Here is a 24,619-nt window from a genome sequence, read left to right on the forward strand (position 1 = left end):
ACCTAACACACCCTAACCTAACACCCCCTAACAACCCCTAACCTAACAACCCCTATCCTAACACCCAATTAAATAAACCCAAATTACCTAAACTAATACAGTCTAAAGTTACAAAAAAAAACTAAGTTTACAAAAAATAAAAAAAGCTAACATTACAGAAAATAAAAAAAAAATAATAAAAATAATTACCAAATTTAACAAAATTAAACCTAATCCCTATGAAAATAAAAAAGACCCCCAAAATAAAAAGGGCTTTTTGTAGGGCATTGCCCCAAGATAATCATCTCTTTTACAAAACATATACAAAGTCCCACCTAACATTAAACCCCCCACCCCCCAAAATAAAAGAACCTAACACTAAAAAACCTAAACTACCCATTGCCCTGAAAAGGGCATTTGTTTGGGCATTGCCCTTAAAAGGACATTTAGCTATTTTTCTGCCCATTCCTAATCTCAATAAAACATCCCCCAAAAACCCTTAAAAAAATCCTAAATCGAACCCCCAGGTTGGTACTCACGGTTCCTGAAGTCCAGCGGAGAAGGTCCTGTTCCAGGCGGTGAAGTCTTCTTCCAAGCGCAACCTCTTCTTCTTCCAGGAACATCCTGCGCAGAGCGGAGCTGAAGACTGAAAACCGCGGAGCTGAAGCCCGGAGCCATGGAGCTTGGAGGATCCTCTTCGTACGATCTCCACCGTACACTGAATAGTGAATTCATGGTACGCGATTAAAGATGGCATCCCTTGAATTCCTATTGGCTGATTTGATTCTTCCAATTCAAATCAGCCGATTAATAAATAGAACATATTCTGCTATGCTGGGCGTTAGGCTATTTTTCCACTTTTTGCACTCACTGAAGTCTATAGAGAAATAAGTTAAAGTGCAACCATGTTGAGCAAACTTTGCTAAAATAACCAACTTGCATAAAAAAAGCTTCAAGTTGGCTGTTCTGTAAACACAAGTCAGGTTCAATGTTTGTTAACCAACTTGCCTAGCACATTTCCTTATTAAAATCTCCCTTCCTACATTGTAGTCTGCTCAGAGAGAATTTTTAGAGAAGTAATTTGAAATAGAAGAGGTCGCTAATGCGATACATAACCTACCTAAAGGTAAATTGTTAGGTCCTGGTTGCTTTTTTAATGGTTGCTTTCAATGATTTCAGGATATACTACTGCCTCAATAACCTATTTTTTTGTTTCAAGAAATAAAAAGAAATATAGATTTTTCTAAAATCTCACTAAAGGAATATATCACACTTTTCCCAAAACCTGGTAAGTTGTCTCCATTGATATCTAATCAGTGACCACAAAAAAACATTTTGCCATTTCTTATAGATAGAGATCAGGTTGTCTTTGTTTCCAGGTTTGAACTAATGATAACACTATGAGAGCTCTACATTTGATCCATCAAGTTGTACTGTCTAACACTACCACAGTCCAGTTCTCAAATGGAATGGAGAAGGCATTCGATCGAGTCATCTAGGACTTTTGGCCACAATTTTCAGTGTTAAAATGTTGATAAATGGTACTCTCCCATTTGGTACCCTTCTTTTCACGTGTTTTATTAAGACATTGGCTTCTGAAATTAGACAAGGAAATTGGCTTCTGAAATTAGACAAGGAAATAATATGTATGGCATTTTTATTGGACAGTTAATGTGTAATGTATACCTTATATCTGATTGCTGACAATATTATATTTAAGATTGGTAAACCTGAAATACACACAATCAGAAATCCCAAACTTAAGTTGTTCCCAGCAAGAGATAGATAAACTTAAACTCCAGCAATCAAATATTTAAATATCCAGATAGCTATTTCTCTTGACCTAACATTTAAAATAAACTTTGAAAAGCTAAAGAATAGTTATAGTAGATGTTTCATTGTAGAGATCCAAATATACAATGATTAACAGGATAATATTATTCAAATTAATACCCTGTCAATGGTGCTCTATATTCTTCAAGCCCTACCAATTCTTATTCCCTCTACAAACTTACCATCTCAACAAATAGCCATTAGTATCAAAATTATATCAAAAAGTACAGGACCACACTTACTGGATTATGAAACATTATACAATGGCCTCTATTAATCAAAGTCTGGCGGACCTGATCCGACAGTGCGGATCAGGTCCGCCAGACCTCGCTGAATACAGAGAGCAATACGCTCTCCGTATTCAGCATTGCACCAGCAGCTCACAAGAGCTGCTGGTGCAACGCCGCCCCCTGCAGAATCGCGGCCAATCGTACTCGATCTGGCTGAATTGTGGCGATGTCTGTCCGCCTGCTCAGAGCAGGCGGACAGGTTATGGAGCAGCGGTCTTTAGACCGCTGCTTCATAACTGGTGTTTCTGGCGAGCCTGCAGGCTCGCCAGAAACATGGGGCCTCAAGCTCTATCCGGAGCTTGATAGATATGCCCCATAAGCTTTATTCAAAAGGTGATGTTTCGGACACAAGCCCCCTTCCTCAGACAAAATCTTGTGAGTGTGCTCCTATACTTTTTTGATAATTTACTGACCATGTGGTCCTATACTTTTTTGATACTTTACTGACCATGACCAGCACCCTGGTTGGTGTCCTTTATTATATATAAATTTGGATTGTGCACTCTCACTAACTTTTAACAACTGCCAGGGTGCTGTAGCCAGAGTATAGGCATCCACCATAAGCACTTGCTGGGCTTTAGTCAGCTTCTAACACAGCGGAACATTCCAACTGCAAAACAGGTTAGAGCTGCTAAGCAACATACTCTCTGAGATGCTAAATTTAAAAAATACCAAGGTGCCTTAATGTCAATTGAAAACACCTAACAAACTGTCTTTGCACCTGAAAAAAGTATGTTAACCTGAAGCTGATCACAAGCTGAATTGGTTAACACTTTAGCTCATACTAGCAGTATAAATTGATTATAAACTGATTTTGGCCAGCAATTATCATCATTGCAGGCAGACAGGTTCGCAAGAAGTGAGTTGTGGAAGAGGCAAAATAAACAGTTTCTGCTTCTTAAATATTTGGTTTTAGGCTCACTCATATGAACCTATTCTGTTCTGAATAGTCCTAAAAGCTGCAAATACAACTTCATAAATTTACCTATTTGTCCTTTTTAAACTCTGTGCAAAGTCGGTTAAAAACAAGAAATTTAACAACCAATCTGATTCATTTTTGTTAAGTCCCCCTATAAGTCACTCAGGTTCTTTTCAAACACAAGTAAATTTGCATTCAGTCTGTTTTTTCAGAATAAGTCAATTTTAACTTGAGTTCAAGCCGCTGAATTTGTGCAACTCAATGTGCTTACTATGAAGCGCTGGTAAATGGATATTCTAACAGATTAATTTATTTTATGATGTGTTTAACCCTGCAAAGTTTTTATCCTGTGCCACTCCAGATGAGGATATCATTAGAGGGTCAGAAAGAATCATGGATGGTTTTTTTCCAGTCACTGACTAAAATCTGGAGGCGTATAATGGGGATGTTTCAAGAGCTTAATTTAACTATGGTTTATCCTTTCAAAGGAGTTAGACATATAAGGCCCCATTTATCAAGCTGTCAATTTGTGGGTCATTTGTAATCTCTGTTCAAAACTTCAATTTTATTATAAGGACAGAAAATCATATTTTGCTTATCTTTCCTTTACTGCTCAACCAGCCTTTAAAGGCATTATAAAGTGAAACATAAAACATAAACATTCAAGGAAAAAAGAACTAAAAACAGTGACCAATACAAATTGAAGTTCAGATGGTCAGATATAGGGGTTGATTTATCAAAGGCTAGGCGAACTTCGTATGTGCTTTGCCTGTAACTGCGCCCCAGCTCGCCTGCGGAGAAGCGCACATGTGCGCCTGAATTTATAAAAAAATTAGACGTAAGTTCGCGCAGACAACTTGGGGCATAATAATGATAAATTTCGCCTGTCGGAAAAAGCATTTACTCCCTATTTATCACAGTACATCCCTATAAATATTTACACTGCCATGTCTTCATAATTAAAAAAGCGTTTTTTAGGTATATATTTTGCGCATATTTATCCTGTATTATATAATTTTCTGTGCTGTTTTTGTCATATATTGGTAATTTAAGATCGCAAAAATCAATATATCAATACAGGGAGTGCATAATTATTAGGCAAGTTGTATTTTTGAGGATTAATTTTATTATTGAACAACAACCATGTTCTCAATGAACCCAAAAAACTCATTAATATCAAAGCTGAATAGTTTTGGAAGTAGTTTTTAGTTTGTTTTTAGTTATAGCTATTTTAGGGGGATATCTGTGTGTGCAGGTGATTATTACCATGCATAATTATTAGGCAACTTAACAAAAAACAAATATATACCCATTTCAATTATTTATTTTTACCAGTGAAACCAATATAACATCTCAACATTCATAAATATACATTTCTGACATTCAAAAACAAAACAAAAACAAATCAGTGACCAATATAGCCACCTTTCTTTGCAAGGACACTCAAAAGCCTGCCATCCATGGATTCTGTCAGTGTTTTGATCTGTTCACCATCAACATTGCGTGCAGCAGCAACCACAGCCTCCCAGACACTGTTCAGAGAGGTGTATTGTTTTCCCTCCTTGTAAATCTCACATTTGATGATGGACCACAGGTTCTCAATGGGGTTCAGATCAGGTGAACAAGGAGGCCATGTCATTAGATTTTCTTCTTTTATACCCTTTCTTGCCAGCCACGCTGTGGAGTACTTGGACTCGTGTGATGGAGCATTGTCCTGCATGAAAATCATGTTTTTCTTGAAGGATGCAGACTTCTTCCTGTACCACTGCTTGAAGAAGGTGTCTTCCAGAAACTGGCAGTAGGACTGGGAGTTGAGCTTGACTCCATCCTCAACCCGAAAAGGCCCCACAAGCTCATCTTTGATGATACCAGCCCAAACCAGTACTCCACCTTGCTGGCGTCTGAGTCGGACTGGAGCTCTCTGCCCTTTACCAATCCAGCCACGGCCCATCCATCTGGACCATCAAGACTCACTCTATTTCATCAGTCCATAAAACCTTAGAAAAATCAGTCTTGAGATATTTCTTGGCCCAGTCTTGACGTTTCAGCTTGTGTGTCTTGTTCAGTGGTGGTCGTCTTTCAGCCTTTCTTACCTTGGCCATGTCTCTGAGTATTGCACACCTTGTGCTTTTGGGCACTCCAGTGATGTTGCAGCTCTGAAATATGGCCAAACTGGTGGCAAGTGGCATCTTGGCAGCTGCACGCTTGACTTTTCTCAGTTCATGGGCAGTTATTTTGCGCCTTGGTTTTTCCACACGCTTCTTGCGACCCTGTTGACTATTTTGAATGAAACGCTTGATTGTTCGATGATCACGCTTCAGAAGCTTTGCAATTTTAAGAGTGCTGCATCCCTCTGCAAGATATCTCACTATTTTTGACTTTTCTGAGCCTGTCAAGTCCTTCTTTTGACCCATTTTGCCAAAGGAAAGGAAGTTGCCTAATAATTATGCACACCTGATATAGGGTGTTGATGTCATTAGACCACACCCCTTCTCATTACAGAGATGCACATCACCTAATATGCTTAATTAGTAGTAGGCTTTCGAGCCTATACAGCTTGGAGTAAGACAACATGCATAAAGAGGATGATGTGGTCAAAATACTCATTTGCCTAATAATTCTGCACACAGTGTATATCTATATATATATATATATATATATATATATATATATATAAATATTTATATATATCTATATCTATATATAGCAATATCCGTTCAACCCCTCAAGGTAGAAAAACGCTTCACTCTCCGGTCTTATTCAAAAATCCTTTATTAGGTATCCAGCATCAAATGACAAAGTTCCCAAACGTTTCGATACCAATTGGTATCTTTTTCAATGGGTAATCAGAACATATCTATCCCAAAAGAAGGTTCCTAATACTAACCACAAACCACTCACCTATATACACCTGTAAAGCATCCCTGTCACTTCCGGTGTATCAGAAGCCGCCCCACCACGCGCATGCGTCCAGGAGTTAGCCAACCGCATGGCTAATTAGCATATTCAATCACGTACTGACGTTTGCGTTCCAACCACGCATAGTTACTCCTGCTAATGCGCATGCCCGGGTGGCTGAAGTTCCAATGACACCGGACTAACTATTACAAGTATAACTACTCTAAAGTGTAAAAAACTATCTATACCAAATTAAAATCTATAAAAATAATATGACTACCTGAGTTCTCAAAACAGACTTTGTTCCTTATATTTATAGCATCTTAAGTAAGATACTTTGCATCTTTATATACAGTTTGCTAAGCTAATCACTGCCCCTTAATTATCCTATCCACAATCTCAAAATTTCTATTTCCTAGATAAAGTATGTTATACTATAATTATCAATAAAACATATAGCTTCTATGCCAATTGGAGTGCAGTAAGAAACTTAGTTGTGGCTACCGCAATACACTGAACACCATACTTTCAGAGACTTTATGAACCCATATATTCTGGACCAGTCCATCTTCCTAGGTGTTGATGACCTAGACTGATAAATCATGGACATTTCACTTAAAGGAAGACACCAAAGTCCATCTGTACATTCAGACCCTTGGGAGCCACTGTGTCTAAACGATAAATCCAGGAGGTCTCAACTTGGAGTAGTTTCGTGTTCCTATCTCCGCCCCTTCGTAAGGGGGGCACATGATCAATCAGCATAGTCCTTAAACTAGCCGCTGTGTGCCCAGCTTGAAGAAAATGTCTGGCGACCGGTTGATCAGATGTTTTCTTGTCTATCGCTTGTCTAATCGCATGGACAGATTGTCATGTATGAGTACGTATGTTGTATACATACTAATGTGTCCATGTTCGCTGGTCTATGTGGGGAAGACCTCTACTACATTCCGTGATAGAATGGCCAATCATCGCCATGCGATTAGACAAGCGATAGACAAGAAAACATCTGATCAACCGGTCGCCAGACATTTTCTTCAAGCTGGGCACACAGCGGCTAGTTTAAGGACTATGCTGATTGATCATGTGCCCCCCTTACGAAGGGGCGGAGATAGGAACACGAAACTACTCCAAGTTGAGACCTCCTGGATTTATCGTTTAGACACAGTGGCTCCCAAGGGTCTGAATGTACAGATGGACTTTGGTGTCTTCCTTTAAGTGAAATGTCCATGATTTATCAGTCTAGGTCATCAACACCTAGGAAGATGGACTGGTCCAGAATATATGGGTTCATAAAGTCTCTGAAAGTATGGTGTTCAGTGTATTGCGGTAGCCACAACTAAGTTTCTTACTGCACTCCAATTGGCATAGAAGCTATATGTTTTATTGATAATTATAGTATAACATACTTTATCTAGGAAATAGAAATGTTGAGATTGTGGATAGGATAATTAAGGGGCAGTGATTAGCTTAGCAAACTGTATATAAAGATGCAAAGTATCTTACTTAAGATGCTATAAATATAAGGAACAAAGTCTGTTTTGAGAACTCAGGTAGTCATATTATTTTTATAGATTTTAATTTGGTATAGATAGTTTTTTACACTTTAGAGTAGTTATACTTGTAATAGTTAGTCCGGTGTCATTGGAACTTCAGCCACCCGGGCATGCGCATTAGCAGGAGTAACTATGCGTGGTTGGAACGCAAACGTCAGTACGTGATTGAATATGCTAATTAGCCATGCGGTTGGCTAACTCCTGGACGCATGCGCGTGGTGGGGCGGCTTCTGATACACCGGAAGTGACAGGGATGCTTTACAGGTGTATATAGGTGAGTGGTTTGTGGTTAGTATTAGGAACCTTCTTTTGGGATAGATATGTTCTGATTACCCATTGAAAAAGATACCAATTGGTATCGAAACGTTTGGGAACTTTGTCATTTGATGCTGGATACCTAATAAAGGATTTTTGAATAAGACCGGAGAGTGAAGCGTTTTTCTACCTTGAGGGGTTGAACGGATATTGCTATATGTTTTCAACGCAGCACCCCGGCGGATGTCTTATGTCACAGTGAGTGCACCTGTTTGGATATTTGTATATCTATATATATATATATCTATATCTATATATATATATATATATATATATATATATAAAACTCTTGGTACCCGTATGCGCCAGTGGAAGCTCAAAATTCTGGCAATAACAGTCTCTTCTTGGCACAGAGCCTTTGAAAAATGAGTTAAAAAAAGAAAGTACTGCATCACAAGATGTAAAAGCAAAAAAGCGAAATATAGAACATGCAATTTAGGGAGACATTTGACTTTCCTATCGGTGCAAAGCAATGATAAATAAGACACTGGGTGTACACTGGGTGTATATGTAGGTCGGCTGTGAAATTATGCCTATTACTAATGTATAATGGTGCACTCAAGAGCGCGCCTGTGCGCCCAGGCGAATGCAAGCGAAGTGCGAAGACGTTTCTTTCAGATTTGCGCAATTATAAGCACAGATTGCTTTCTTAAATATGACGATGCATTATATGCGTTATTTTGCCCGCAATTACAGGCGATTTGCTTTGATAAATCTACACCATAGAAGAGCCAATCAGAATGAGTCCAATAATATAAAGTGTCTATTTAATAGTCAATTTTTCAGTATCTTTTTTTTTTGTACTTATTTAATTTTAAAGTTTTTCTCTAATATTTTAATTTTATAATCTCTTTTATTTTTACATTTTACTTTTCTAGTTTATCTTTTATATTTTTTCTACTTTTTTTAATTTTCCAATTTTTTTTCCCCTTTCGTTTTACCTTCCATCATTTCCTTTGCTTTAATTTTCTTCTGTTACTCTCCGCAGCGGTCATTTTACCTTGCGGCGACCCATATTCTTTTTCTTCCATTTCCCCTCTCTGTAACTTCACAGGCTTCATTTTCCTGCCTTCCGTTACTCATTCCCACCTCACTCAGCTCCTCAGAGCTTTGGTAACGTCCCTCTCCACCTATAAAATATACTACATTTAGTTACATTTTAATACATATTACTCTTATTACTACTTCTTTTTATATATTATTATACACGCTGTATTACAATTACTTGGTTAGGAGGTTAACTTTCAACAGCTTAACTTTGTTAACCTTATTCATTTAGAAGCCTTTATTTTTACTTCAACTATAAATTATTTAAATTATTCATACTATTATTATTTTGAATTTTTGGCAAATTACATATTTTAATTTTCACAATGGGGCTGATGCCAATGTTTCCGCACAAGCCTTCAGGATCTCCGATCTAAAGACCGCTGCTCCATAACTTGTCTGTCTGCTCTGAGGCAGCGGACAGAAATAGCACTGCGGAATCTGTTGGCGCTCTACAAATAACCGATAATAATAATAATAGTAAAATCAACCCGATCGAATATGATCGGGTTGATTGACAACCCCTGCTAGCGGCCGATTGAAGGTTTGCACAGAAACAGGGGCATCAAGCTTCATTCAGAGCTTGATAATTCAGCCCCTACACATAAATTTATGGTAAAACGTTCCAAAATATGTAATATAGAAGGTTTTCAGAAACAGATGCAACTACAATTGCAGTCTGACGTTGCTTCAGTTAATGTCTCCCACTCTAATATTCCTTAAAAAGCAACACAAAAATATAAACACATTTCTATACAGTCTGTTAAATTATCTTCTGAGAATGAATTAAAGAAAACTAACTTAAATCTGCTTAATTCAAAGACCAAATATTCTGCTGTTTCGCATATTGATTTATCAAACTCTTCTGATTCTTATTATGGGCATTCCCCTCATTTAAGAAAAGTTGTTAAATGCAGAACTAATTGTAGACCAAGTTTCTACAACTGAGTCATGTGACTCCTCTACTGATTCAGATAAAGATTCGTTCAAGTCACATGATTCTAAAATTCCAAACATTCTTCTAATTCATCTTCCTCTGCTGAATCACCAAGATGTAAAAAGAGAGTTCTCCTAATGCTGATAAACCTATATTATTTGATAATAAAGTTCATTTATTTTTAGACCCTAATAAATTGCAGCACCATAGATCTTCCCAATGGAGGCATTCTAAAAGGGTTGCTAAGTTCCTTGACCATTACATACGTATACCTTTAGTTAAGAAAATTAAATACAATCTTAAAGCTAAATGCCATAGACCTGAATTTCCCCACAATACTCATCTTACTCTAGGAATTGACCAAAATGTACTTAAATTTATTGACAATAGAAACTTTAATATTTGCAAGGGTCCTGACAGATAACTAAAGTCCTGTCAGAACAAACTTTTAGATACTTTAGGTCCAGTTACTAAACGTATATGTGATTGCAGAAGAAGCTATTTCCAATTACACACTTATTGACCCTTATGAAATTAGAGAGTGGATTCAGAGAGAGATTTATTTATTAGGCAATACTAATACCCCCATACCTGTCAGAGAAGACGTATAGCTCTTAGACATATAGACCCAAAAATCTCCAACTTTGCATCAACTGAGATGGGGCCCCAAGCTATTGGGTTTTTATTTGGTGAGGCTGGGCTTAAGTAACTCAGTAATTAACACATTTAATTCTTTGAAGAAAATCAAATCCAATAGTAAAAAAATTGTTATCAACAACCCAATAGAGTTTTTGATAAAGCCAGGAAAGGCAGAGGCTGTTAACCCAGGTCATACTTCCTACATCTGCAGGTCTCATTATCAAAACATTGCAACAGCATCAACCTACCACACCCTTATTTTTCCCAACCAGAGCCTGACAATCGACAACTAGAAACTCAAGATCTCGAGCTGCATGCAGACCGCTCTCAGGTAAGTTTTCCAATTTATCTTTCCATAATAAAAAAATGTCCTCAAGGGGGCGGAGCCTGCAGCTGTTGCGGAAGGTCATGTTTGTTAAGAGCTCCTGACTTTATCTGGAATCTTAGGAGATATTTTGTATTTAAAAGTGCTTTATTACAGCAGACTTCGTAGAAGAAGTACCCTAGGAGAACCCAGAGGAGTTGGTGAATGTTTGCTACAAAGATGGGCTTTCCTATGCTCTTCAGCTAAGCATCATTGGGGCCGACCACGTGGCAGTGACGTTTCTTTCAGATTTGCGCAATTATAAGCACAGATTGCTTTCTTAAATATGACGATGCATTATATGCGTTATTTTGCCCGCAATTACAGGCGATTTGCTTTGATAAATCTACACCATAGAAGAGCCAATCAGAATGAGTCCAATAATATAAAGTGTCTATTTAATAGTCAATTTTTCAGTATCTTTTTTTTTTGTACTTATTTAATTTTAAAGTTTTTCTCTAATATTTTAATTTTATAATCTCTTTTATTTTTACATTTTACTTTTCTAGTTTATCTTTTATATTTTTTCTACTTTTTTTAATTTTCCAATTTTTTTTCCCCTTTCGTTTTACCTTCCATCATTTCCTTTGCTTTAATTTTCTTCTGTTACTCTCCGCAGCGGTCATTTTACCTTGCGGCGACCCATATTCTTTTTCTTCCATTTCCCCTCTCTGTAACTTCACAGGCTTCATTTTCCTGCCTTCCGTTACTCATTCCCACCTCACTCAACTCCTCAGAGCTTTGGTAACGTCCCTCTCCACCTATAAAATATACTACATTTAGTTACATTTTAATACATATTACTCTTATTACTACTTCTTTTTATATATTATTATACACGCTGTATTACAATTACTTGGTTAGGAGGTTAACTTTCAACAGCTTAACTTTGTTAACCTTATTCATTTAGAAGCCTTTATTTTTACTTCAACTATAAATTATTTAAATTATTCATACTATTATTATTTTGAATTTTTGGCAAATTACATATTTTAATTTTCACAATGGGGCTGATGCCAATGTTTCCGCACAAGCCTTCAGGATCTCCGATCTAAAGACCGCTGCTCCATAACTTGTCTGTCTGCTCTGAGGCAGTGGACAGAAATAGCACTGCGGAATCTGTTGGCGCTCTACAAATAACCGATAATAATAATAATAGTAAAATCAACCCGATCGAATATGATCGGGTTGATTGACAACCCCTGCTAGCGGCCGATTGAAGGTTTGCACAGAAACAGGGGCATCAAGCTTCATTCAGAGCTTGATAATTCAGCCCCTACACATAAATTTATGGTAAAACGTTCCAAAATATGTAATATAGAAGGTTTTCAGAAACAGATGCAACTACAATTGCAGTCTGACGTTGCTTCAGTTAATGTCTCCCACTCTAATATTCCTTAGAAAGCAACACAAAAATATAAACACATTTCTATACAGTCTGTTAAATTATCTTCTGAGAATGAATTAAAGAAAACTAACTTAAATCTGCTTAATTCAAAGACCAAATATTCTGCTGTTTCGCATATTGATTTATCAAACTCTTCTGATTCTTATTATGGGCATTCCCCTCATTTAAGAAAAGTTGTTAAATGCAGAACTAATTGTAGACCAAGTTTCTACAACTGAGTCGTGTGACTCCTCTACTGATTCAGATAAAGATTCGTTCAAGTCACATGATTCTAAAATTCCAAACATTCTTCTAATTCATCTTCCTCTGCTGAATCACCAAGATGTAAAAAGAGAGTTCTCCTAATGCTGATAAACCTATATTATTTGATAATAAAGTTCATTTATTTTTAGACCCTAATAAATTGCAGCACCATAGATCTTCCCAATGGAGGCATTCTAAAAGGGTTGCTAAGTTCCTTGACCATTACATACGTATACCTTTAGTTAAGAAAATTAAATACAATCTTAAAGCTAAATGCCATAGACCTGAATTTCCCCACAATACTCATCTTACTCTAGGAATTGACCAAAATGTACTTAAATTTATTGGCAATAGAAACTTTAATATTTGCAAGGGTCCTGACAGATAACTAAAGTCCTGTCAGAACAAACTTTTAGATACTTTAGGTCCAGTTACTAAACGTATATGTGATTGCAGAAGAAGCTATTTCCAATTACACACTTATTGACCCTTATGAAATTAGAGAGTGGATTCAGAGAGAGATTTATTTATTAGGCAATACTAATACCCCCATACCTGTCAGAGAAGACGTATAGCTCTTAGACATATAGACCCAAAAATCTCCAACTTTGCATCAACTGAGATGGGGCCCCAAGCTATTGGGTTTTTATTTGGTGAGGCTGGGCTTAAGTAACTCAGTAATTAACACATTTAATTCTTTGAAGAAAATCAAATCCAATAGTAAAAAAATTGTTATCAACAACCCAATAGAGTTTTTGATAAAGCCAGGAAAGGCAGAGGCTGTTAACCCAGGTCATACTTCCTACATCTGCAGGTCTCATTATCAAAACATTGCAACAGCATCAACCTACCACACCCTTATTTTTCCCAACCAGAGCCTGACAATCGACAACTAGAAACTCAAGATCTCGAGCTGCATGCAGACCGCTCTCAGGTAAGTTTTCCAATTTATCTTTCCATAATAAAAAAATGTCCTCAAGGGGGCGGAGCCTGCAGCTGTTGCAGAAGGTCATGTTTGTTAAGAGCTCCTGACTTTATCTGGAATCTTAGGAGATATTTTGTATTTAAAAGTGCTTTATTACAGCAGACTTCGTAGAAGAAGTACCCTAGGAGAACCCAGAGGAGTTGGTGAATGTTTGCTACAAAGATGGGCTTTCCTATGCTCTTCAGCTAAGCATCATTGGGGCCGACCACGTGGCAGTGAATCTGGGCTGTGGATCTGTTTTCCCAAGTTGCTTGGGCTGCCGCACAATAACCCCCCAGGATTCAGTGGATCCTGAGTTATCGACAGTGAATAGTGCTGTGGAAATCCCTTGACTTAAGGTCCCAAATCAAGATTAGGTAAGTCTAGATAGAGCTCTGTTCTAAACGCTCGCCACACTAAACAGGAGACTGTATGAGATTACTTTACTATCATACCGCATACTAAGTGCGCAGCTAAAATATGGAAGCACTTGACAAGTGGGAGACAACGATTCTGCAATCACTTCATACACACGTTCACAATATGGTTCAACAACTAGCTCAGACCCTCTTCCTTGCAAGTGAGTGCATACCACCTGGTGAGCATGTACAAGTTAAACTGGCTCAGCCTGCTCTAGTGACCAAGAATTGTGAAATGAAGGTGCCTACTCATGTCCCTGTGGATACCCAACTTCTCCAGCCGTTAGTGGAAATGTCTGAGAAAATCAACAAAGATTCCGCACCTCAGCCCCCTATCTTATCTGAAGAAGCGCAATGTTATGATACACTTGCCTTCCGAGAGGAGAAGCTCATGGCGGCTACCGACAACCCACGGCGGGATGTAGTGATGGGAAGCTCCATTGCTTACATTATATGTACCCAACAGAGAGAGGATGAAATGGGAGAGAAGGATTACATTGCCAAGACGCAAGATGTGGATCCTGACGCTGAAGGTCTGAGTTGCCATTCTACAACTACCATGCAGCGTTACAAGTTCTGGGGGAGACAGAATACTAGAGGCGCACACGCTGAACAATATTTGCCTGCCGCTAGCTCAGACTTGGGTCACGGGTCTCTGCATGCAGCGTGTCTGCTCGCATTTTGGCTGCTAAAAGTTTTTTTCATCACTTCCACAAATACAGACTTACCCAAGTACTCAAGTTGCCCCCACAAAACTGGAGTGGGATAAATTTAATGGACAACTTCGGGTAAGATTTAACGACTCCCCTCTGTAACCAGGTACCCAGTTAGTTTTTACACCATCTAGGGTTCGTTTCATCGGACTGTTTATATTGCCTGTATGTTTGATATCAAGTCAGTCTTTATGTAATGTGCTTTTAGGTCTGGACTGGTTCATGTTCCCATTATAGGATATTATGTTGTGATCCTTCTTATCCTGTTTATGCAAATAGTTATAATGTTCACCCACATTCTTCTTGCTATATTTGTTCACACTATTATATTTCCCACTCTGAATTTACATTTGCTAGGACTCAGTTAAGTAGCCTCATTTTTGCTTGTCCCATAGCAACCAGGGGTAAAGAAATATAATCCTCAATCCCCTATGTAGTTAATAGTATATAAGTCTTTAGGTGGGTATTTCTTTTGGCTAGGATTCTAATTTAATAATATCTAACCCACTTTCATTTAGTTTGCCCAATCATTATATAGCAAAGGGGAGGTTATGGACATGAGGTATTTATGCACCCTGTGTAAAAGTAAAAATTTGGCTTTGCAAATATTTTTAGTTTATAGGAAAGCTTCTAGTATAGTCTTAATCACACTGAAGTACAATGAGACACAACTGTACCCTATATTGTGCTTCACTGCTATCTGCTGATTCTTTTATTTTGCCACAGTAGTTGCACATAATAAATGGCAAGCCCCAAGATAAGCTGAGCACATAAGTAAACCTTTGGGATGTCTGTTGACCCAATACCCAGTTGTTGTAGGGAATTAGAGTACCAATATAATTCAGGAGGGAAAATAAACTTCAATCCTGTAAAAAAAAAAAAAAAAATGTCCTCAAAATATAGGAGGCAGATTTTCTCTTTTTGTACACTACTGGTTATTCATAACAAAAGACTATTTTTTTTTTTTTATCCGTTTCTGGTCTCCACATCAAATTTTCTATCCCCTCCTATACAAAATTAACTTCCCATTCCAATAGTTTCCCAAACTGATTTGGTACACTTAAATCTAGAAATCTCAGACCTATACAAAAAACAAGCAATAGAAAAAGCTGTCCCTTCCACAGTTTCTTTCATAAGCAATTGTCATGCCGTGCCGCTCTAGCCATTGCTAGGATCGCAGCGTCTCCTTCCCTGCTCGCTGCCAGGGGTTGTGTCGGGTCCGGATGCGTGTGGCGCTGACGTCATTGCTGCACGCTCCTCTCTCCCTGATACTGGTTCGGATGCCTGCAGCGCGAATCCTGCGCCTATGTAAGTCCTGTCACAATGATCTATCACTGCCCAAGTATAGGTGTTTCTTAGTGTTCTCCTGGGTGTGATAGATTGCTGCTCTGTCTGTTTAACCCCTAAATCACTGGATTGATTACTGCTGATGAACTCTGCTTGTCTAACTACTCTGCCTGTTTAACCCCTAAATTGCTGGATTGATTACTGCTGCTGAACTCTGCTTGTCTGACTACTCCCCTTATTAAACCCTGTTGTTCTGGATTGCCTCTTTGTTGCCAAACCCTGCCTGCCTGACCATTCTAGTGGTTTGTCCTTGGATTGCTTTACTGTTGCCAAGCTCTACCTGTCTGACCATTCTAGTTATTTGCCTTGGTCTGTTCTACTGTTGCCGCTGGGGACTGTCCTGCCTGTGGTGAGTGAAGCCTTCCTCATCTTACTAACTTACTCTGCTCTGGGATATTCCCTATCATTCCAGCTCGACGCCGGGTTAACAAGACTACTGGCCGTGTTCGGTCTGATAGAGGAGTATCCCACGAGCATTACATTATACTTGGGCCATGGAGCCGTATGAGGTGGCACGCGCTGTTTATCTTCAGGGACAGATGTTGGGAACCCATACCACACAGTTGCAGAATATGGATTCCAAGCTAGAGGCTATTACCACTCAACTCTCCTTACTAGTTACAGTGAGGAATATTGCTCCTGTTGTCTCACCGCCAGTCCCTACTCCTAGTACTGTGACTTCTTCCTCTGCTTCAGGAAGTATACCCCGGATACCTTTGCCTGATGAGTATGAAGGTACTACTGATTGCAGGGGTTTTCTTAACCAATGCAGGCTGCACTTCCGCAATGATCCTCACACCTTTCAGTCTCATCAGTCAAGGGTCACCTTTATCATTTCCTTACTGAAAGACAAGGCCTTAGCCTAGGTCTCTCCCCTTTTGGAACAGAATGCTCCCCTCCTGCATGATGCTGATGATTTCATTTCTGCATTATCTTCTGTGTTTGGGACTTCTGGCCATACCTCTGCTGCAGAGTTTTCTCTCTGGACCTCCGCCAGGGCAATAAAACTGTGGCACAATTTGCCATCGAGTTTCGTACCTTGGCACTTGAAACCACTTGGGATGGCAGTGCTCTCAAGGCAGCCTTTAGGAGGGGTCTGCATGAACGCATCAAAGATTAACTCACTTATCGTGATATTCCTTCCTCTTTGGATGACTTTATATTGCTTTATATCAGTCTAGACTTTCGCTTTTAGGAGAGACAAGCCGAGAGAGACAGAACAAGGAGGGTCCTTCCCTTCCATCCTCCTATTTGCCCGGGTTTGGCAGTATCCTCTACCCCCTCAGCAGCTCCAGTTACCTCAGTGGAGGAACCCATGGATCTCTCCTTCTTCAAACCTTCAGAGTCTGAAAGACAGAGAAGAAGAAGATTGAGACTATGCTTTTATTGTGGATCCAACACCAACCAACTAAAGGACTGTGACATTCAGCCGGGAAAAGCCAATGCTCAGGGGATAACACAGGGGTACCTCTAAGCATGATCTCTACTAAATCTCCTCACTCCTCTCAGATCCTGGTACCTGTTACCCTTACCTTCCTTCAAAATACTGTCCACACTCAAGCCTTCATTGATTCCGGGGCAGCTGGAAACTTCCTGGACCACTGTTTCATGATTCAAGATGGTTTGCCTCTTTTGCAGAAAAGACATTGTCTCAAAAAAACTACTCTGGATGGCACCCCCCTTGGTTGAGGGTTGATTCAATTTGAGTCATCACCCCTGACCCTGACTGTGGGAGTCCTTCATACCAAACAGTTGCAGTTCAAGGTCATTCATTCCCCAGCACAGCCTGTCATCCTTGGTCTTCCTTGGCTTCGGGTACACAATCCACAGTTCGACTGGGCTGAGGGACAACTGGCCTCCTGGGGTACCTCCTGTTTCCACTCCTGCCTGCTAACTAGTCACTCCTCTGCTCTGCATCCCCATAGCCAGTATACAGACTCCTCCAAACCTTAGTATATGAGGACTTTGCAGATGAGTTTGAGAAAAAAGCAGCCAACGTGCGGTGCTGCCACCCCACCGTCCTTATGACTGCAAGATCAACCTATTTCCCGGAGCCCCAATTCCTAGAGGGAGGACTTATCCACTCTCCAAAGCTGAAACCAAATTCATGGAGGAGTACATCCAAGAGAACCCAGCTAAAGGTTTCATTCGCCCTTCCTCCTCTCCTGCTGGGGCAGGGTTCTTTTTTTCGTCAGTAAGAAGGAAGGTGGGCTCAGACCCTGCATCGACTACAGGGCACTGAACAACATAACTATCAAGAATCACTATCCCATTCCATTGATCACCAAACTGTATGACTCGCTCCAGGATGCTTGCTTTTTCACCAAGTTGGACTTATGTGGGGCATTCAATCTAATTCATATCTTTCCAGGCCACGAATGGAAGACCACCTTCAACACAAGATCTGGGCATTATGAATACCTTGTAATGCCCTTTGGGCTGTGTAACGCCCCTGCAGTCTTCCAGGCATTTGTCAACAATGTCTTCCGTGACCTCCTCAACCGTACTGTCATCGTCTATCTGGATGACATCCTTGTTTTCCCTTTTTTTACTTTAGAGGAGCATCATAAACATGTGAGACAAGTTCTTCTACATCTCATAGACAATTCTTTGGTAGCCAAGCTAGAAAAATGTGAGTTTGATCAAGTTCTGATCCAATTCCTTGGTTATGTCATCTGGAAAGAAGGTTTTGCCATGGATCCTGTTAAACTCACCCCAGTTCTTGAATGGCCTCAACCTATTTCATTAAAGGAATTACAGAGGTTCTTGGGGTTCTCCAATTATTACCGCAAGTTTATAAAGAACTTTTCACAAACAGTTGCTCCTCTCACTGAATTGACAAAAAGGAACAAAGACTGTAAACATTGGCCTCCTGAAGCCATAAATGCCATCTCTTGTCTAAAAAAAGGCTCTCTGTTCTGCTACTGTGCTCTGCCATCCTGATCCTGACCTACAGTTCACTTTAGAGGTTGATGCCTCCGAGATAGGGGCTGGAGCAGTTCTAACCCAAAGGGATCCTTTGACTTCCAAGTCACATCCTGTAGCCTTTTTCTCTAAATGCTTTACTCCTGCTGAGAGGAATTACAATGAGGGTAATTGTGGACTCCTAGCCATTAAGATGGCTTTGACTGAATGGTGTCATTGGTTAGAGGGCACCGCCAATCCCATTCAGATTCTCACCGACCACAATAATCTGATTCTCCTAGAGACTGCTCAACGACTCAATCCTCGACAGGCCAGGTGGGCCTTGTTCTTCCGTTTTAACTTTGTGGTCTCTTATCTTCCTGGGACCAAGAACAAGAAGGCAGACGTCCTTTCCCATCAGTTCCCTCACTCAAGTGACTCCTCTGAAGCTCCTATTGAACACATCATACCTCCCTCCTGTATGGTTGCTCAACTAAATACCACCCTTCTGCAAAGATTGCAACGTGCCCAGTCTAGTAAACCTCCTGGAGCCCCCGTGGCCTCCGATATCATCTTTGTACCTCTGAATCTACGCACCCCTGTGCTATCCTGGGCTCATGATAGTAAACTCTCAGGACATCCTAGTTTGACTAGGACTTTTAAGCGTCTTTCCCAACATGTATGGTGGCCTTCTATGAAGTCTGACACTCAGGATTATGTGAAAGCCTGCACAACTTGTGCTGCCAACAAAACTCCCCGATCCTTGCCTCCTGGCTTGCTCCAACCATTGTCCATTCCCAAACTACCATGGACACACACAACAATGGATTTCATTGTGGACCTTCCTCCTTCTGGCCACCATATAGTTGTCTGGGTTGTGGTGGATCACTTTTCCAGACTGGCTCATTTTGTACCCCTGACCAAACTACCTTCTGCCAAGGAATTGGCATCTATTTTTCTCTTGCATGTGGTATAACTTCATGGCATTCCTGTGAATATTGTTTCCGACAGAGGCCCACAGTTCATCTCTACCTTTTGGAGAGCCTTTTGTAAGTTGATTGGAACCACTGTTTCCTTGTCTTCTGGCTACCACCCTCAGACCAATGTACTAACTTAGAGAGTAAACCAGGATCTTGAAGCCTACCTTAGAGCCTTTGTCAACTCCCGCCATACCAACTGGTCTGAGCTGTTACCCCTAGCTGAGCTGGCAAAAAACACTCATTCGCACTCTTCTCTTAGATGTTCTCCATTTCAAGCCACAGCAGGGTATCAACCTTGTATCTTCCCTCTTTCTGCTCAGTCCACTGGGGTTCCTGCTGCAGACCGACACATCAATGGACTCACCACTCATTGGCAATGTATTCGCTCTCAGCTACATTCAGCTGCCTCTAGATATAAGAAGTTTGCTGATCGTCATAGAGCTTCTGTACGTGCCATCCCAGTGGGTGAATGCGTTTGGATCTCTGCTTGACATATTCGTCTACATCAACCCTGTCACAAATTGGGGCCTAGGTTTATCGGCCCTTACAAAGTTCTGAAAAGACTGTCTCCTGTTGCCTACAAAGTGGCCTTGCCCAAAACCTTGTGCATACACCTGCTTCCTCCACATCTCACTACTCAAGCCTTACATCAAGAATAGATATACCTGGCTCCAAGCTCCTCCTCCTCCGCTCCTGGTCCGTGGTGACCCTGAATATGAGGTAGCTAAGATCCTGGACTCCAGATACAGGCGCAGACAACTGCAGTATCTGATACATTGAAAGGGTTACTCTTTGGCAGATCGTTCCTGGGTTCCTGCCCGTGATGTGCATGCCCCTTCCATGCTCCTCTCTCACTGATGCCGGTCCAGATGCCTGTGGCGCGATCCTGTGCCTATGTAAGTCCTGTCACAACGATCTATCACTGCCCAAGTATAGGTGTTACTTTGTGTGCTCCTGAGTGTGATAAATCATTCCTTCAATTAGCCTATTCGTGTATGAATCCTGCCTGTCTGACTACTCTGCATGTTTGACCATTCTACTGCTTTGCCCTTGGATTGCTTTACTGTTGCCAAGCCCTGCCTGTCTGACCATTCTAGTGATTTGCCTTGGACTGCTCTGCCATTGGGGACTGTCCTGTCTGTGGTGAGTGCACACTCATATTACTAACTTTCTCTGCTCTGGGATATTCCCTATCATTCCGGCTCGATGCCGGGATAACAAGACTACAGGCCGAGATTGGTCTGATAGTGGAGTATCCCACAAGCATTACAGCAATATGTTCACTGTAAAAAAGAAGGAAGGGTCCTACCATCCAGTAATACATTTAAGAAACCTACATTTTAATTTTGAATACAACCATTTCAAAATGGAGAGTATTCGTCTCCTTCGTCTCTCTTTTAGGCAACAATTGGTTAGTCCGTTTAGACTAAGATGCTTACCTTACTGTTCCTATTCATGCTTCTATCAGGAGGTTTCATTTGTTTATTTGGGAACATTATTTTTGGCAATTTACTTGTCTTGCTTCCACTCCTCAGGCACTTATCAACATTTTAAGACCTGTATTAGCTTGGTTGATGAAGAGAGGAATTAGTCTTATTTTTATCTGGTTGATATTCTCCTCCTACATCAAAATACAGTGATTTTAATACAACTTTTAAATCTTACAATACATCTTTTCAAAAACAAGGGTTTTATCATAAATCTCAAAAAATCCATTTTGCCTCCTCCCCAAAATCTAACTTTCTTGGGATTTGTAATGCATACCAAGTCATTTACTTTGAGTCTGCCATTAGACAAAATAAAGAAAATAAAGAGATCATCCTATTTCTCAAGAGAGAGTGTTTCCACATATTATCGTTCTTTTATCTTTAATGCAAGTGATTTTTCCAGCTCTATTAGATTATTGAGCTCTTTAAAGGTTAAAAATCACTATCTTCGTTTAGGTTTCTCTTACATTCACAGAATTTCCTTATCCGAAGAAGCCAGAACAGAACTTCACTGGTGGCTAGAAAACATAGCAGCATGAAATGGGAAAGCAATTTTTCGCAATTCTCCAAACATTATTATTGAGTAAGACGCCAGCAATTCAGGTTGGGGTCCAGAGTGGATCCTCATAAACCAAAAGCAAATGGTGCATCAAAGAATGCAATATTCATATAAATTGTTTAGAACTTCTGGCCTGTTTTTTTGCGGTCAAAAGTTATTTTCAGAATGATTTTCCAATTTCGATAATACTCAGGATGGACAATATTTCTGCTGTGAAGTATCTCAATCATCTATGAGATACTATATCAAAAATATTGTCAGACCTTACCAAAGAATGTATTCATCTTTGTCTTTTTCAGAATATTTTTATTAAAGCGGAGTATATTCCAGGTTTGAACAAAATAGCTGGCTCTCATTACCATACCAACACCAGCGATTGGATTTTGAAAAATCAAATTTTTCAAAAGCATCAAGCTTTATGGAGTCCTTTTGTCATAGGCCTTTTTGCCACTCGTCTGAATTTTCAGATCTTCCTATTTTACAGTTGAATGCTTTGGCGCTGAAATGCATCTTTTCAACAATGGATTTCTCAGGGAGTGTATGTCTTTCCCCCATTTCAATAATCCCTTGCACTCTCTCATTTGTCAGGAGGTACCTTCTTTCTATCCTTCGAATAACTCTGCAGAGTTCTTCAATATCTTCTGCTGGTTCTTCAAAACTCTCAAGACTGTAAGACTCTCAAGAATGAACGTTTAATTACATCTTTGATAAAAAAAAAATCCATAATTTTGCTGTTATTTCTTTCGGCTAGATTATGAGTTTTGCGTTATGAGTAAAAAAGCAGCGTTAAGGCTCATAACGCTGCTTTTTCACTACCGCTGCTATTACGAGTCTTGTAGGTACAGCTGTCCCACACACTTTTTTGACCGCACCGCAAATTAACTTACGCAATTTGCGTAAAGTATTTTTTCAATGAGACTTCCATAGTGCTGGTAATACAAGCTTTTTTTTGGAGGCCAAAAAGTGAGGGGTAGAGCCTATCCCACAAGATTTGTAACGCATTCTAAAGTCATTAGTTAGGAGTTTTACATTGCAAACCTGTAGCATAAAACTCATAACTAAAGTGTTAAAAAGTACACTAACACCCATAAACTACCTATTAACCCCCTAAACCGAGGCCCTCCTGCATCACAAACATTAAAATAAAATTATTAACCCCTAATCTGCCACTCTGGACATCACCGCAACTATACTAAAGTTATTAACCCCTAAACCACCACACTCCCTCCTCACAAACACTAGTTAAATATTATTAACCTCTAATCTGCCGCCCCTAACATCGCCGACACCTACCTTCATTTATTAATCCCTAATCTGCCGTCCCCAACGTCGCCGCCACTATACTAAAGTTAATAACCCCTAAACTGCCGCACTCCTGCCTCGCAAACACTAGTTAAATATTATTAACCCCTAATCTGCCGCCCCTAACATCGCCGCAACCTACATTACAGTTATTAACCCCTAATCTCCCGCCCCCAACAACGCCGCCACTATAATAAAGTAATTAACCCCAAAACTTAAGTCTAAACCCTAACCCTAACACCCCTAAATATAATTAAAATAAATCTAAATAAAAATTACTATCATTACCTAAATAGTTCCTATTTAAAACTAAAAACTTACCTTTAAAATAAACCCTAAACTAGCTACAATATTACTAATAGTTACATTGTAGCTTAGGGTTTATTTTTATTTTACAGGCAAGTTTGTATTTATTTTAACTAGGTAGAATAGTTACTAAATAGTTATTAACTTATTACTAACTACCTAGCTAAAATAAATACAAATTTACCTGTAAAATAAAACCTATCCTGAGTTACACTAACACCTAACCTTACACAACAATTACATAAATTACATAAATTAAATACAATTACCTAAATTACAAAAAAAACCCCACTAAATTACACAAAATAAAAAAATAAATTATAAGATATTTAAACTAATTACACCTAATCTAATAGCCCTATCAAAATAAAAAAGCCTCCCCCAAAATAAAAAAAAAACCTAGCCTAAACTAAACTACCAATAGCCCTTAAATAGGCCTTTTTCGGGGCATTGCCCCAAAGAAATCAGCTCTTTTACCTGTAAAAAAAAAAATACAAACAACCCCCCCCCAACAGTAAAACCCACCACCCACACAACCAACCCCCAAAATAAAAACCTAACTAAAAAAACCTAAGCTCCCCATTGCCCTGAAAAGGGCATTGGGATGGGCATTGCCCTTAAAAGGGCATTTAGCTCTATTGCTGCCCAAACCCTAACCTAAAAATAAAACCCACCCAATAAACCCTTAAAAAACCTAACACTAACCCCTGAAGATCCACTTACAGTTTTGAAGAGCCGACATCCATCCTCAGCGAAGCCGGGAGAAGTCCTCAACGAAGCCGGGAGAAGTCTTCATCCAAGCCTGCAGAAGTGGTCCTCGAAACGGGCAGAAGTATTCATCCAGACAGCATCTTCTATCTTCATCCATCCGGCACGGATCGGCTCCATCTTCAAGACATCCGGCGCAGAGCATCCTCTTCTTTCGACCCAATCGGAATTAAATCGGAATTAAAGGTGAAAAATCCTATTGGCTGATCCAATCAGCCAATAGGATTGAGCTTGCCTTCTATTGGCTGATTGGAACAGCCAATAGAATGCAAGCTCAATCCTATTGGCTGATTGGATTAGCCAATAGGATTGAAGCTCAATCCTATTGGCTGATAGCATCAGCCAATAGGATGTTTTCACCTTTAATTCCGATTGGCTGATAGAATTCTTTCAGCCAATCGGAATTCAAGGGACGCCATCTAGGAACATTCATTCCAGAAGAAGA

This window comes from Bombina bombina, chromosome 5 (assembly GCF_027579735.1).
Source record: "Bombina bombina isolate aBomBom1 chromosome 5, aBomBom1.pri, whole genome shotgun sequence".
Lineage (NCBI taxonomy): Eukaryota > Metazoa > Chordata > Amphibia > Anura > Bombinatoridae > Bombina > Bombina bombina.